The sequence below is a fragment of the Prenolepis imparis genome, unplaced genomic scaffold (assembly GCF_030444845.1).
Source record: "Prenolepis imparis isolate NDT839.2.m4 unplaced genomic scaffold, iyPreImpa1.0 SCAF_12, whole genome shotgun sequence".
NCBI lineage: Eukaryota > Metazoa > Arthropoda > Insecta > Hymenoptera > Formicidae > Prenolepis > Prenolepis imparis.
Window position 1 is genome coordinate 10,853,144 of NW_028141170.1, and position 16,724 is coordinate 10,869,867.

The 16,724-nt window shown below is 33.9% G+C and overlaps 1 protein-coding gene across 4 annotated transcripts in view; it reads left to right on the plus strand.

Moving 5' to 3' along the window:
- Positions 1 to 16,724, plus strand: part of LOC145943462 (CCR4-NOT transcription complex subunit 6-like) — a 588,057-nt gene that overhangs the window by 351,189 nt on the left and 220,144 nt on the right. The gene's annotated exons all lie outside the window — the stretch shown is intronic.

The window sequence follows — 16,724 nt, forward strand, 5'->3', positions numbered from 1 at the left end:
GATTCGAATAATATTCATAAGAGACATATTATTTCATATATTATATTATACATTTATATTATACAGGATGCTACTCAAATCTTGTAAAAAATTCCTCGAGAATTTCCTAGTTTTCCAGGTATTTTTGTTTAAAAAATTCCAGATATAAAATAAGAAAATTTGTAGATGCAGTTTTTTAAAATAAGTTTTTTTATTGTATGCAATTTCTAATATTTTTTATTCATACGATTACAAAGAAAATTATCAAAAATGTAATTTTTCTAGTATTTAATATTGATTTATTAATCGTAAAATTAATTTAGACAATAACAAAGTGCAATATATCACTATAGTTAAACGTTAAAAATATATGCAAAAATATTAAATAAGAATATAAAACACAAAAATTATTTATTATAAATGACTTAAAGAGAGTATTAATTTATTTAAATATTATTTTAAAAATTAAATAATTTTCTATAAAACTTACAGAGATCTTAATTAATACTAAAAAGAGATCATTAATAAAATCTCTCTCTCTCTCTCTCTCTCTCTCTCTCTCTCTCTCTCTCTCTCTCTCTCTCTCTCTCTCTCTCTCTCTCTCGTGAGATTTTAATAAAAATATTATTAAGATATATTATGTATGTTTCTTAAGTGAGCTAAATAAGAATGAAATTATTAGACACACTTTTTGAAAAATTTTCCCTGAGTCTCAATAAAATTCCATAAGAATTTCCAGATTTTTCAAAGTAAAAAAAGAAAATTCTGACAATTCCTGGTTTTCCCAATTTTTCCAGGCGTCCTAATAATATATATTTATATATATACATATCTCACAAGTATTCATAAAATATTCGAACATATACAGGTTTGAATGTACTTGAAAGTTCTATTTTTTTTAAAAGCAATCATAAAGAATTCGAGCCTACTCGTAAAATATACTTAATCCCATCGCCAGCTAAAACTCTCGGCCGGGTATAATTGCTATTTATTGCTCGCAATTGTACCAAGTCGACTGTAATTCCGCGATGTTATATCACCGCGCTTTAGCGCGTCTATTTCCGCACCGGTCTCGTCTTTTGTGCTTCCGAGACGACGCGAGGACGATGATGTGTGTCGTGTCGCTCGCAAGCCGGTGGTATTTCGCACCGTAAATGCACGAAAATCTGTTGAAAATCTTGCGAATCGTCAGCCAACTGACGACGATATTTCTACCTGACGAGCGTGCAACGTCATGATACGACTATCGTGATTTCGCGGTCAGTTCGCAAGCATTAGATTCGCTCGCGCGCGGTTCCCACGGAATTATACAGAGCAATTCCGGCACAAATGGGACGGGGGATATCTCTCTCGTATCTAAAAGATAAGGGAAACGGTAAAGAAAGAGATATTGCACGGTTTAGTGAGATGTGCAACTTTTCTTTTGCCTCTTGGTTCTTTCCGCAGGTTCATCTGCTAGATTGCGATTTTTTTTGAAAGAGCAATCGAGTGTCCTTTTATATCGATCCTTCCTTTTTTTCGATTAATTTCGCAAGAAGATTATCTTATTATAACTTTCGCATTGAAATTTTTTCGAAAGTCGAGGCTTTCACTGAAAAATGTTTCATACAAAAATTATAGGATTTCGAGGGGGTCTTGACCTAAATATAGTCTTATTCCAGGTGCAGAGTTTAAGATTTTGAAGTCATTATTTTTTTAAACAGAATTACTATAATTTTCTTACATAAATTGATTCCTCATAAGATTTGACGTAAATAATTAAAGTCAAAAAATGAATAATTCACAAGATATGCTTCATTCTGATGACACATTTTTGAAAAATTGTGAAATATCTAGTAATATACAAATTTTTTGATAATATTATCTTAATTTTTTTGCATAGAATAATGAGTTAAATTAATTGGTATAAGAAAACCATATAGTTATTTTTAAAAAAAGGTATGCAGTTGTACATTGCAAATTGCAAACATTTTTTCAATCACAAAAGTATGTTTTTCTTATATCAATTCGATTTATCTCATTATTTTATGCAGAAAATTATTAAGCTAAGATTAATCGAAAAATGAGTGTATTTTATATTTTTGTCAAAATGTCAGAATATGAAACAAAATATCTAATAAACCATTTTCTTCGACTATTCCACTCTAACAATTTTTTACGCCAAATATTATGAGGAATCGACTTATGATGGTTCCGTCTAAAAAAGTAATGAAATTTGAAAATGCTTCTACCTGGAATAAGACTATGCTTAGGACAAGACGTCCTCCTCGAAATCCTTTTGAAACATTTTCGAAAAAATCTCAATGCGAAAGTTAAAATGGGACAATGTATATTTAATCTGTAACATCATTATACAAATTCGTCGTCGAATTTTTACAAGGTTAACAAGACACACGCTTGTCCGTTTAATATCTTCGTGGCATCGCTCGCCGTTATTTCTCGACACGGACAATCTTTATCATCATCACTCGCTAATGATGCCCGTGCCGAAAATACGCGCGTTAAATTTAGCGGGCAAGTAATTTCCGACACGTTACATGGTACGCCGGTGTGCTACTGTTAACCAGGAGCATGTAACGGGAGAAAACACGGGTTGTGGAAACTTCCCTTGATTCCTCGCGGTATGGCAAATGTTTGACTAACGTAGAAATAACAGCGTGGACAAAGAAAACTTCAGGCGAAACTTCATCGCTTCGACAAACATTTAATTAAATCAACAACCGTTTTCTTAAATCAACAACAATCCAAGTTGAAAGCAGGGCGACGCAGCACGCACCGCGGAACTTGCTGGCTTTTATTTCGCGAAGCTTTTCTTAAAGCGAAACCGGAGCATTTACTTACGGATTAAGTTTGCAGGCGAGTGATGTATCGGATTTTTTTAAGCAAAGATTTATATTATTTTTACCTATGATTTAAAATGTAATCTTTTATTAAGTTTTTATTCCATTTTTGCGAAACTATAATGTACACAGTTTGAAAATTTGTGTTTTCTTGTTAAAAACGGTCCCCGTTAAAATTTTTGTGTTAAATATTTAACACATTCATGTGTTAATTTAACATATTACTGTTGTGTTAATTGAACTCAAATGTTAAATTATTAAAACAACTAAAAAAAAGTGTAAAAATAACACAATGTGCATCTATTTTTAATATTACACAATAAATATGTTCCGTATTATTAGTGACAAGATTTATTTGTTAAAATTTACAGGAAAAAAATGTTACTTTTACTTTATAATTTAAGTAGGGATGATAAAATGTAAAATTAACAATTTTTTAAGTTAATTTTTACATTAAAACTATGTTAATTTAACACAAAATTTATTTTAAGTTTACTTGAAGTTTGCATTTATTTTATGTTAAAATATTAACACAATATTCGTGTCACTATTTAACATATCCATATTATGTTAAATTAACACAAAAATTTCTGTGGACCGTTTGGGACATGTGATATTTGTTAAATTTAACACAAATTTTTCAACTGTGTATATTTATAAATGAGGAAGATCTCAAAAGAGATAATTAAATTTCTGTAGTTACATAAAATTATATTGTATCGTTTTTGTATAAAAAATTTAAGAAGGACTTTAGTTACAACTTTTCACCCGAGTCAAAATCACAAATTTCTTCTACATTTTATAGTGTATATATTTCTGATTTATATATATCGCGGTATCGTGGTAAGAAAAATCACTTCTCCATCTCTCATATCTCCTATATCATAAAACTAACATTTGCTGAAAAAAAAAGAAAAAAAAAAGGATTTAAATCCTACGGATAAAAGAGAAAAAGACAAACTCTCATATGAGAGAGGTTACAATACCAGTCTTACCGCAAGAAATGCGGAAGATAAAAACAGAAACGATCGAAAAATACGGCGCAGACACGTGGCGTTGCAGGTCGCAAATTCGTTTTCAATACCGCAGCCGTGTCCGAACGCATTAATGCCCCCCACTCGTCCCCCCTTCCCCCTCCCCGCCTACGGAAACGACACTCGTGAGACCTTTTTATTTTCAGGGAAGCACGTACAACACACGGCGGCTTCCCGACGTATACAGGGTGAGCTGCTTTAATGTCCTACCCTAAATATTTTTTTCTCTTACGCCTTTTACAGAAATAAATTTGAGGGGGACACAAGACAGTGGTATCAATTTGTTTACAGATGGCGCTACTTAAAAAAATTCACTAATCACAATTTTTTAAAAAGGGAAACCGATAATTTTTTAAACAAAAATTGTAGGTCTTATCGAGATAAATCCAACACGAATATTTCAAAATTATTAAAAATTATTGAATTATTAGGAACACTAATATTTTAAAATTAAAAAATTGCGCATAACTCATGGAAAATTCAAGAAAACCCTCAACTTATACATATGATTCGACGATTTTGTTAACAAAAAATCGGTTTTTATTTTAAAAAAAGTAATAATTAGTGAATTTCTCGAAAAATGCCATCTGTAAATAAATTGATCGCTGTCTTGTGTCTCACTTAAAGTCAAATAACTTTTGTATGAAATATTTTTTTGCAAAAGACGCAGGAGAAAATATACAGGGTGTAACTAAACAAACATATACGGAGCACACCATCAATTTCTCTGGCCAATTTGGAGACGATTTTTCCACAGCGAAAATGTCGAAGATCATCATTTTTTGCATGTTCCCAATTTTTGCCATATTGTATCTTTAAGCCTTATAAATAATAATTTTATTAAACTAAACTCTACCTGAAATGAACCGAAAAATGTGGTTTTGTTAATATTTTATTTTCACAAGGCTTAGTTTGCGAAAAACTCTTTATTTTCAATCGCTTGTAACTCGAAAATGATTGGTGCCTCGACATTTTCACTGAGGAAAAATCATCTCCAAATTGGCCAGAGAATTTGATGGTGTGCTTCGTATATGTTTGTTTAGTTACCCCCTGTATTTAGGGCGGGACACTAAAATGGCCCACCCTGTATACGCGGTGTGTCGTAGTTAGCCGGTCACAGCTATCTGTTACTCCGTATGCTACCAGTTGGCCGAAACTGTCACGCACTAACGACTCACTAAATTTCATCGCGCTTACCTTTTCCCTCCCGTCTCTCGCTTTTTTCAAATTCGTTTAGCTTTTATTTCACCACTCGTAATTCTTCGCGATTTTTTCCCCGTCGCTTTTGCGGCTTGCTCTACTTCTTTCTCGTTTCTGGCTAACATCCGCCTATCTTGCACGTGATATCCACAACGTTTTTTCCGCGCGAAATTTTCCGGACGTGCGCTACGCAGATGTTTAAACAAGAGAAAGAATAAACATAGAAGTCATATTTAACAAAACTTTAATCTTCAATTTAATCATCGCGGTATTTAATGTAGGTATTTAAGGCTCCTGGATCCTCGCCGCGGCCATGTTGGATTGTGACGTCAGAGGCGAGAAAATACACGCTGAAAATTCTTGCGTGCCATTTTTAAATAAAAAGATATTTCGATGAAACAACACTACAAATCTCTTTAGCACACTTATAAAATTGTCCGAAAACTATGCTTTTCCCTTGACAGTTAATAAACAACCGTAAAATGAGTGTAATATCGGACTTTGTCATGTGGAATGACTGCGCATGCGCAAAGACCAGACGGCTTGGACTTCATATTACGGTCATTTTACAGTTGTTGATTGATTATAAAGGGAAAAAGATAGTTTTCGGACAATTTTACAAGTGTGCCAAAGAATTTTGTAGTATTGTTTCATTGAAATATCTTTTTATTTAAAAACGGCACGCAAGAATTTTTAGCATGTGCTTTCTCGCCTCTGACGTCACGATTTCGACATGGTCGGCGAGGAGCCAGGAGCCTTAATGTGTCATATTGAGAAATTCTGAGCAGATAACGTTGAATTAAGCTTTTATGAAATTGGAAAGAATTAGTGTTTTAAATCGTGAAAATCTGTTGAAATATTTTTCCCTAAATGCTTATATAACAAAGAAATAACATTTACTGTGTGACTGTTATGACTTCTTCTCCATCTTCTTCTTTTCGAAGAAGAACATTTCCTTCTCTCCAAGTCGCAAAATTACATTGGATGTTCCAGTTTTACAATATTCAGTAAAAAACTTGGAAGGACCGTTTACGTTTAACCATCCCCTCGTTCCCGGCAAAAAAAGCCGCGACGCGACTTACTCTCTTCCGGGACGAAGGAGGACGTCTTACTTTGGGGAGAGCGCACGAAATGCGACTAACGCAATTTACGTTGAGCTAGACAATGTATTTGCGGGGACAAAAAGACCTTCATCGCGCCGGGAATATCGCGCTGCCTCGTATCGTCTACTGTTTGCGACATTTTCCACCTCGTGCGTGGAAATCGCCATTGTTGCTAACGTTGTTTGGTTCGTCTTACGCGAGATCTTGTATCCTTCTATCTCTCTCTCTCTCTCTCTCTCTCGTTCTTCTGAACTTTACAAGTAGTTTTCTCGTAGCTTCCGAGAACGGAAGACAAAAATTCCCCGATCCTATTATGAAATAAAAGCGCTATCGCAAATTTCAATGACTATTTCGCGACGAGAAACTGCCTTCAGGAGCTTCCTGAGCTTCGCGGCTAAAGTTTGCGCGCTATAAATTAGGATACGCGCTTTTTGCGTCGTGTAAAAATAATAAAGTTGAAATGGGCAAAATTTAACCCGGCTATATTTGCAACGCGACAGAAACCTTCATGTGGAAACGCTTCTATCAGCACCCCACTCGCTCTTGTTATAGCTGCTCTCGTTATTTTTTATTTGTGCGAAATTTTACATAGTTTATTCCTCGCGCCTTGACTTCGAGTATTATGAAATACGTACACGTTTATGCTTGAAAATGTGCTTTTAATAAACGCACAATTGGATTTATCACGAAAACTTCCGAGCTTTTCCGAGTCGTTAAATTCATATCTGAAGACAATATTTTCGAATTTAAAATAAGAATATTGTTTGATTTAGTATTTTGAAAAGTATATATAAAAATATTGTGGGGAGAAAATCTTGTAGAGTAAAATTCATTGGCTTCAAATTTATGAGGACTCTTAAAATATATGACTATTGGAATTCAAAAGAAATTGCGAAAAATCTCTTGACCATATTTATATTCTCTCCAAATTATATGAATACCAAATCCCTCCTCCCTCTCCCCCTTCTCTTATTTAAATCGTCAAGGCACAAATTTTCTTTAAAAGCACTATATGTACATTAATAAAATTTATAACTTTTTTATATTAATAAAAAATTAATATTAAGCAAGTGAAATCCGAAAAGAAAATTGTGAAAAGAATTTTGGCCATATTTATACTCTCCAAATTATATGAATACTAAATCCCTTCCTCCCCTCATTATTTAAATCGTCATGGCATAAATTATTTTCTTTAAAAGCACTATATGAGTACGAATTAAATTTTTTACATTAATAAAAAATTAGTCTTAATACTGAATACGCATGCTAGGAGATTTTGTGGGAAATTCGGGAACATATGTAATAACGTTTACCCTGACAGCGCAAAATTTTTCTACACGCGCATGAGAAGTTTCAGAGACGTTTTCTCGACAATAACGACTACGACGACGAAGAAAGCTCGATAAGCCGAAATGCATTCGCTTAAGGGATCGTAACGTTTTTAATCTCGTCGACAATAGCGGCGTCTCTATGGGGAACCGTCAACCTTAGGATAAGCGCGGACGCGGACCGGATGAGAGGAGAGAGAGAGAGCTCATTTTCCATTTTCACGTCCACGTCGTTACGTATACACGGCCGTTGGTTCGCTCGTGAAACGAAATGTCCACGGCATAACGTTACGACGTTAGTGGTGGACTTTAATACGGCGGATACGTTTCGAGCGGCCTCGTCGTGGAATTTGAGAGATCTCGAGAGAGAGACCGCAACAAGATTTCGAGCACGCGTACTGATAATTCCCGAGAGATAAGTCGGATCTCGGCTTACGCCGTTTTATCGCCCGCGTAACATTGTTAGGAATTAACCTCGCAGATAAATATCAACCGCCGCGAACGAACGAGCCTAGCACGACTGACGTTTTGCTAGATGCGGCTAGATGGATTAAACGTCCTACATTTCTTCCCGCGCTGTCTTTCGAGCCGATGTAGCCATAAGATTGTCGACGTAATCCCGCGTATGTTTCTTTTATGTTAATATTAAGGAGAGATGAGTGAAAGAATAATAAGTAAAAAAAAAAGAATAAATTCAAGATGGATACAGGCTGATAAGAGCCAAAAGCGTAGAAATTAGGGGCGCAACAATCTTGTTATAAAATATTTCTCTATTTAAGTTGAACGTCCTTTTTTGGACCAGTAAGTTCTTCAGTAAAAAAGTATTTTATAATAAGATTGTTAATTTCTGCGCTTAGCTCTTATTAGCCTGTATCAATCTTGAATTGATATATAGTAGAGCCTTTTCGATTTATTATAAAAAAAATTAAATTAAATATATAAATAAAAGAATAAAAAATATCACGGAAAAAAAATATTAGCCACGAAGAATTTTGAACTACAGCTAGAAAATTTTAGCTGGTGACTAATATTTTTTTTTCGTGAAAAGATTAAAAAATTTGCAATAATTTTCTATGATATTACGTTAATATTGAAGAGTGAGAAGAGAGACAAATGAAAAATATAAGTAAAAAAATTAATTTAAAATGTAGATACAGGCTGATAAGAGCCAAGCGCAAAAAGACTAAATTCGCAATATTTTTTTCAGTGACCTAAGTTTTTTTTAGTGCCTTAATTGTGCGTTTTCATTCTTTTCACCTAGAATCACACATATAAAAGTTATTAATCGTTGATCTGGAAAATAAAAGAGGGATCATCATGTCATTTCGTGAAGCCGGGAAGACCATTGAGCTCTATATATAGACCTCAAGTAACTCTATGTATAGAGTTGAAGTTAGGATAAACAAACTCGTTGTACACCACAGAAAAAGATGTAGGTTTGATGGCAAGTCTGTCTCACTTCATATTATAATGACACCAACCACTTCAACCAGAGCTTGATTCTCTCTAGCACCAACCAATCATTGACCTCTAAACCAAATCTATCTATCCTTAAGACCTGTTTTTGTTACCCCTACTCTTCGATGGCTCACTCCAGTATGTATAGAGCTCAATGGGGAAGACGAGACGCTTCCTGTCCGCGATTCGACCCATCAGCAAGCTGATGATCCGCGGTATCCGTGATCCTATCGACGCACCTGAGACCGAGGTAGGATAGGAACTGTGCGAGTGTCGCCGGCGGCTTAATGAACGTTACCACTTCGGTATGTGGCAAGAGAGAGATAGATAGAGAGAATGACAGAGCGCGGGTTGACAGGTGCGGGCGGGCGGATCCGGCTCCGCCACGCGCTGGGGAACAATAACTTGGTCATCGTGAGCTGACGTGAATACGGCCGGGGCTATTAATGTCCGATAATACGCTGTCATTGAATCGCGCGCGGACAATCAGCCCGCGGCCGGCCGTAATTTATGCGCGGCATTATGGCCGACGTGCAATGTGCGCGCAAGAAAGAAGGGAGCCGAACCGGGCGCCTTCGCATGCACACGTCAATGGTTCGCTAATGAAACAATACGACCGATGCATCATCGGAGATTCTCTTTCTCTCTTTCTCCAGATCCCTCTGATCGGCCTCTGTCTCTGTCTCTTCCCGATATTCCGCTCTCCTCGATATTTCTCATCGCGTAAGCTCAATGTGTCTTTGTCCGCTGATGGCAAATTTGAGCAGTCTCTAGCTGCGCATATAGTTTCCGGAGGGTGATTATATAAAGGATGTTATTCAGCCGCGATAAAGAAAAATGTGGCGCCGCGAATGAACTATTGATATTTCTTCTCGAGATACAAGCGAGAGATGAATGGAAATAATGAGATAATTGAGCGGTTTAATATTAAGAACAAATGCGATTAAAATTTAATTCGTAATTAAAAGTTTCGTGATAAATAAAAAATTGTATTTATATTATTATTCGTATATGAAAGAATGAAATTATGTACATAAATTTTTTCAACAAAAATAATCTTGACAATTTTTTATTAAAATGTAGAAATTCAATGTATTTCTGGTCGTTCATTAAATGCCTTGAAGTATTAAGCTCGACGTTTCTGAAATGTCTTTTTTTTTTTTAATAATAATGAGACGAAGAATTTTCGTCACTCTCTCAAAATACAATTCGTTAATTCCGTACATAAAAGAGATTATTTGAATTATTTTTTCTTGTCATTATTTAATTCTGGTAAAGTAAAATTGGACATATCAATGCTCTTTTTTTTTTTTTTTTTTTTTTTTTTTTTTTTTTCATAAAAGCTTGATAAAGTATATCCATATAATAAATGTCACTCATTTTTATTTGAGAAGCAAAATGTGGAATAAAACCTTTATATTATATGCATTCAAAAGCAGAAAGGATAATAAACACTAATCTTTTCTCTGCGCAAAATTTGCACAATTCTACATATGTCACATATGTGTGTATAAATTTCAATTAGATAAAATCTTTCTTTGACATAAAGAATTTAAAACTCAAAATCGCTCTGTTTTATATTCGACAATTTTCATCTGTCAGATTCAAGCATACGTTCTCTCTCGAAGATTTCTTTTTGCCTCTCCTCTTTCGCCATTTTTCAACGTATTTATTCCGCAATTTATGGAGCTTGTCCGCTCAATTACAATAATATAGATACGTCAAGTGCCGATCACTTGCAGCTTACTCCCTTCTCGACCGTAGATTTTAATCATCCGATGGCTTTTATCGCGATTCGGCGAGGTAAGCATGACGGGCAGCTCGTTCCGCGCGTTCTTGTCGCTCGCGACGATTGAAGTCGCCGTGCAGCATCAGGGGCTGCGCACACATTCGCCTAAGTGACATTGCAGCTCTGGTTGCATCCGCCGCCGCCGCCGCGTCGCGTCTAATACGTTGTTGCATCTCGCGTGTATGTACGAGTATGTAGGTACGCCGAGAATCGTATGCATCGCGCCGCGTAATCCTCGGAAACAGCGGGTGCGCCCGCCACGAGAGAGAAAAAGGAGAGAAAAAAGATGGTGAGAGAGTCGCATCGTTGCCTCGTGCGGCGCATGTATCTTTTATATATCATACCGCGTCCGCGCTTTTTCGCGTCGCGCGTCTCTCCTTAAGCTTGAATCCGCAACGAAACGCTTTGCTTTCTCTTTTCCGGATCGTTTTTCTTCCGATTTCGATTCGATATTCGAACGCCTCCGTGCGGGAAAAATACTCAACAATTATCCCCCTTTAATTATTGCATTTTGAAAATAATTTGCCGCACTGTCTAAAAATGCATAATATTATAATATAATATATTAATTTTATAATATTATATTATTGTTATTATTATTATTAATACATTATTTTATAATATATTAATTTTATAATATATATATATATATTATATTTATTTTTATTTATTTTATATATATAAATATTATTATACTAAAAATTTAATTTTGGTGTCTATAATTAACAAAAATTAAAAAGAACAACTTTATAAAAAAGTTAAATTAAAAAATTACAATTTTGTAAATTATTAAATAAACATGCAATAAATTGTCAACTTTTTCATAATCGTCAACATTTTTGAGTTATTAAAATCTTTTGCAAAAACCTACTTTTTTCCGAATTTAGTTTCATTAATTTAGATTTAGTTCTTTTACCTATCGAATTAACATTTATCAATAATTAATAACCGCATTTCATAATTATTAAATTAAACATGAAAGCTAATGCCAGAAACAATATTGTAATTATACTATCATAATTATAGTTATAGTTATAAACACTAAATATGTAAATATGCGTGATGGGGATGCTGCATTTTGCACGAGGCGATAATTACCATCATGCTGACTTATTCATTATAGGGCCACTCATTAAGATAATTATTGTAATGTTCAATTAAGTTCGTTGACAAGTCAAGCGATGCTTACATTGATTACGTTCCGATGCGTTACTGTTGGCGAAATTATCGTTGATTGATAGTTGCTTCAATAAATTTGATGAACTAATTGGATGTTGCGAGAAACATTTACGTTACTTATAGGTCCGCATTTTATTATCATAGGATGTTGCATCGTTGCACACATATTTTTAAACTTATTTCATGCTGATCTGCGATAAAACGCAGATCGTTTAATTTTTCACTAATAAATTCTCTCGATAATAAAATATTAAAAAATGCAAATTAACCGCCTATATCTCATCTATAAAGAATATAATTACATATTAATCGCATTTTCTGACGGCATACTTGCTAAAATATAAGAAAATAAAAATGCAACGCGATGCACCCAAAGAATTTCAATTCCCAATCTTTTTCTTTAAATTCTGTCTCTCTTTCTTTTCTCCCTTATTTTGCTCGTTCAAGGAAGTGTTCCCGGATTATAAGGTGAGGTGAGGTTTATGCCGAAAGTGAGCTAAATGAAGATTTACGGTCTGCGGAGCCGAAAGATTCTTCTCGGTTCGCCAAGTTTGTACGTACATCTTCTCATGTAAACGCCATTACTGCACTGTAAAAAAATTTTGTGTAAAATTACAACTATTATAGTGGGTAATTTGAAGACCCACTATAATAGTTGTAAATTTCCACGCGTTTGTAAATTTGCAGTATATACAAGTAAATTAATTTCTTCATTTGTAATTAAGCTGATTGCAAAAATAAATTTACAATATGTATGTAAAATTATAAAACGATAATGTAAAAATATTTTTTATAATTGTATTATTAAACATATTATTAAACATATTATTATTAAACATATTATTAAACACGATATACAGAATATTACTGTTGTATTGAGTAATATTACAAAAATTTAGATAATTACATAAAATCTTTAAAATATCATATTATTTCGTAAGTTTCCATATAAAAGAAGATATATTTACATAATAAAAGACAAATCTACATAATTTTGTGGAATTACATAATTTCTGTAAAATTACATAATTTCTTATATTTACAAGACTAATCATGTAATTTTTACACCTATTATTTGTGTAAATTTACTAAATTTTTTTACAATGCGGTTGGGAGACGTAGCACACTTGTGCACGCCATTATATATATTATACATAAATAATATATATTTTCTATATATATATATATATATATCCGCATGAATTTAATTTCTTTCTTTTCTATGAGAACGAACGGATCGCTCGTTCGTTTCATAAGCTTTCGCTGCAAGCGACTTTAAAGAAGCAACACATGCTCGATCCCTCAGATCGATCCTCTTTTTTCCATTTTTTGCAAGCTCACTTGCGCTTCTACTCTCCCTCTTCTTGTGTATATATAATGTGGAAAAGTTGACACTTTATTTAGTAAGACTTTATATTTTAATAAATTTGTAATTTTACCTCTTTTTTTCGGAAATTTTTAAATCGCGAATTTGTTTGCTTGTTTATTGTAATATTTTTAAGTTTTTAATCTCACATGTCTTGGAAATTTAAATGTTGGTTATTGAAAAATTCACTTGTAGCAAATCCCGAAAGAGAGAATTTTTGTAGATTTTATTCTACCATTTTGAAATATATTTCGCGAACATATTAATAATATTAATATTTAAATAACGTCACAGTTATAATTCAATACATTTTTTTAAGAAGGAAAAAATCTGTAATATACACATTTTGTTAATTTATTTTGTAAACGTCATTGAAATAATTATATTGTAATTGACCAATTAAAAATTTTCTCTAAGGTAAATAATAATTTTATAATTTTTACAACTTACATGCATATTTAATTCACAAATATGTCAAATATCTAAAAACAATAAATTTATTATCGCAATTTCGAGAGTGAAGAATTATTTTCAAAAAATATCTATCAAATATTAAATATATTATATCGTGCATTTTCGCGACAATTTCTGAAATCGCAAAGTTCTATTCTTGCCGCGATAAAAACGAGTAAAGCAAAAGCTGAAAGGAACATCTTGGAAGGGGAGAAAAATATTGTCGAAAGAAGAAAGTTGTTTAGAATCAGAGAGCTTTTTCTCTACATCCTGCCATTCGAAGATGGGGTATTTCTTCGTATCGGGACGGTCCGTTTCCGCCGCATCCCCCGTCCGCCAACGTCGAACAGAAGACGAAGTTTTAAATGACCAAGTTACTCTCGCCGAGTCGGACCGATGCATATTTACGCGGGTGTCCGTCGTAAACTCGCGAACGAGATTACAGCAGGATAAAAAGCAATATCGGGCGCGCTAACCGGACTTGCCGGTGAGTACAAAGTTACCCCGCGGTGGTTTCCGGTTAACAACGTTAGTTTATCGGACGGTAGCCGGTATGTGCAGCTAGTAAGTGCCTTCTCGTTCTCGCGAGAAAACGGATACTCGCTTTTCCTACCTACCTACCTACGACGGAAAAATGGGAGTGTGAAAAATGCATGGAGATGCGCGCGACAACGAGATAGATTTATCGACCGACAAAGATATGGGGACTCGCGCCATTTAAATGGAAACTCGGTTTGTACATAATGTCGAGCAGGACGCGGATCATAAATTTTAAATAGAGAGCGTCTTTCATATCGAAAGCGTCAGCTGATAGTTCAGCCATAAATGGTATGACAAATTCTCACATTTTTTAGATGACAAAAAGTCAGCTTCGAGAGCGAGGAAACTGAATCGAATGTAAAATTCTTAAGGTATATGTAATAATATGACATGTAGAAATATGAGAAATATAAAAGAAATTAAAAATTATTTAAATATGTTGCTTCTTTCTAATTTAACATTTTTGGGGGGAATTTTAAATTTTAATTTGACAAGTTATTTCGAAGAAGTAACATTTTTGGATTTTTTCTTACTTCCATTATTTGCAAAATTGCGATAATTAATTATAGAATCCTCTTACATATGATATAACAATTTACAGGAAATTCTATTATCTCTTCTTACGAAATTTATCACGGGTATCGATGACAGGTGGAAGGATTTAAATGAGGGACCATAGGAACGTGAAGTTAAAAACAATTTTTTTATAAATTTACATCGATATCCTATATCAAAAGTGATGTCACCTGATAGTTCAGCTATAAATGATATGACAAATTCTCACATTTTTTAGATGACAAAAAGTCAGTTTCGAAAGCGAAGAAATTGAATTGAATGTAAAATTAAAAATATATAAAAATTATGACATAAAGAAATATAAAAATAATTAAAAATTAATTAAATGAACACGAAGATAAAATTTTTTTCCGAAAATTTTGCAAGTTATTTCGAAGAAATAATTTTTGGAATTTTTTTTCTTTCATTGTTCGAGTGAAAAAAATTGAATTAAATGTAAAATTAAAAATATATAATAATTATGACACATAAAGAAATATAAAAATAATTAAAAGTTAATTAAATGAAGATAAAAATTTCCTTTTCTAATTTTGCAAGTTATTTCGAAGAAATAATTTTTGGAATTTTTTTCTTCCATTGTTCGCAAAATGATAATTAATTACAGAAGCCTCTCGCACTTAGATAATAATTTACAGGAAATTCTATTATCTTTCTTACGAAGTTTATCACGGGTATCGGTGACAGGTAGAAGGATTTAAACGAGGGACCATAGGAACAATAAGCTAAAAATCGGCGGTTTTTGCAAATTTACATCGATATCCCATATCGAAAGTGTCAACTGATAGTTTAGTCATAAATAATATGACAAATTCTCACATTTTTTACATGACAAAAAGTCAGTTTCGAAAGTGAAGAAATTGAATTAAATGTAAAATTAAAAATACATAATAATTATGACACATAAAGAAATATAAAAATAATTAAAAGTTAATTAAATGAAGATAAAAATTTCTTTTTCTAATTTTGCAAGTTATTTCGAAGAAATAATTTTTGGAATTTTTTTCTTCCATTGTTCGCAAAATGATAATTAATTACAGAAGCCTCTCGCACTTAGATAATAATTTACAGGAAATTCTATTATCTCTCTTACGAAGTTTATCACGGGTATCAGTGACAGGTGGAAGGATTTAAGCGAGGGACCACAGGAAGGCGAGGTTAAAAATCGGGCCCTTTTTGCAAATTTCCATCGCGCACAAATTGCGGCGACGCGCTTAGCGTTAAGCGCTAATAACATTAACGGTCCGGCGAGATTAACAGTTATTAAGAAACGTGAGAAAACGTGTTCGAATGGTACACGCTGCACCGCATGCACGCACTCGTGTCGGATATCTTAATAGGCTGAATATGAATACGGCCTCACCGGTAAATCCTGTCGTCTCACGTGTACCGGAGCGAACGGATAAAAAGCGAATCTTTCAAACGGGCGCACGTATACGGCTTGCATATTTCATCGCAAAGTGTATATGCACATATATATGCACATCCACATGGCAGAGGCTGCACATCCTTTTCCATCCTCGCAGCTCGCAACAATGAAAAACCTGCGTCTACCGAAAAGTCGGTCTTGAAAGCGGAAGCGAGAAAAAAGCTCGCGTGTAATTAGAATCTTCCCCGGGATAATATCGGTGCAATATTACACGACATTGTTAACAATAGAAACCCTCGAAGGAAATCTCCATTGACGGTGGTATATACATATATGTATATGTATATAGGTATGGATTTCGTCGAGAGAGCTTGCACGAGCTTGAATGCGACCTAAACTGTATAATAATCTCCGGTAATATTACGAGATTGTGTTTCGAGATCGAATCTTTCCGCGGAATTGATCAGTACTCTGCGTTGATACCACTGCTTCTCTGCGTTGATACCACTGCTT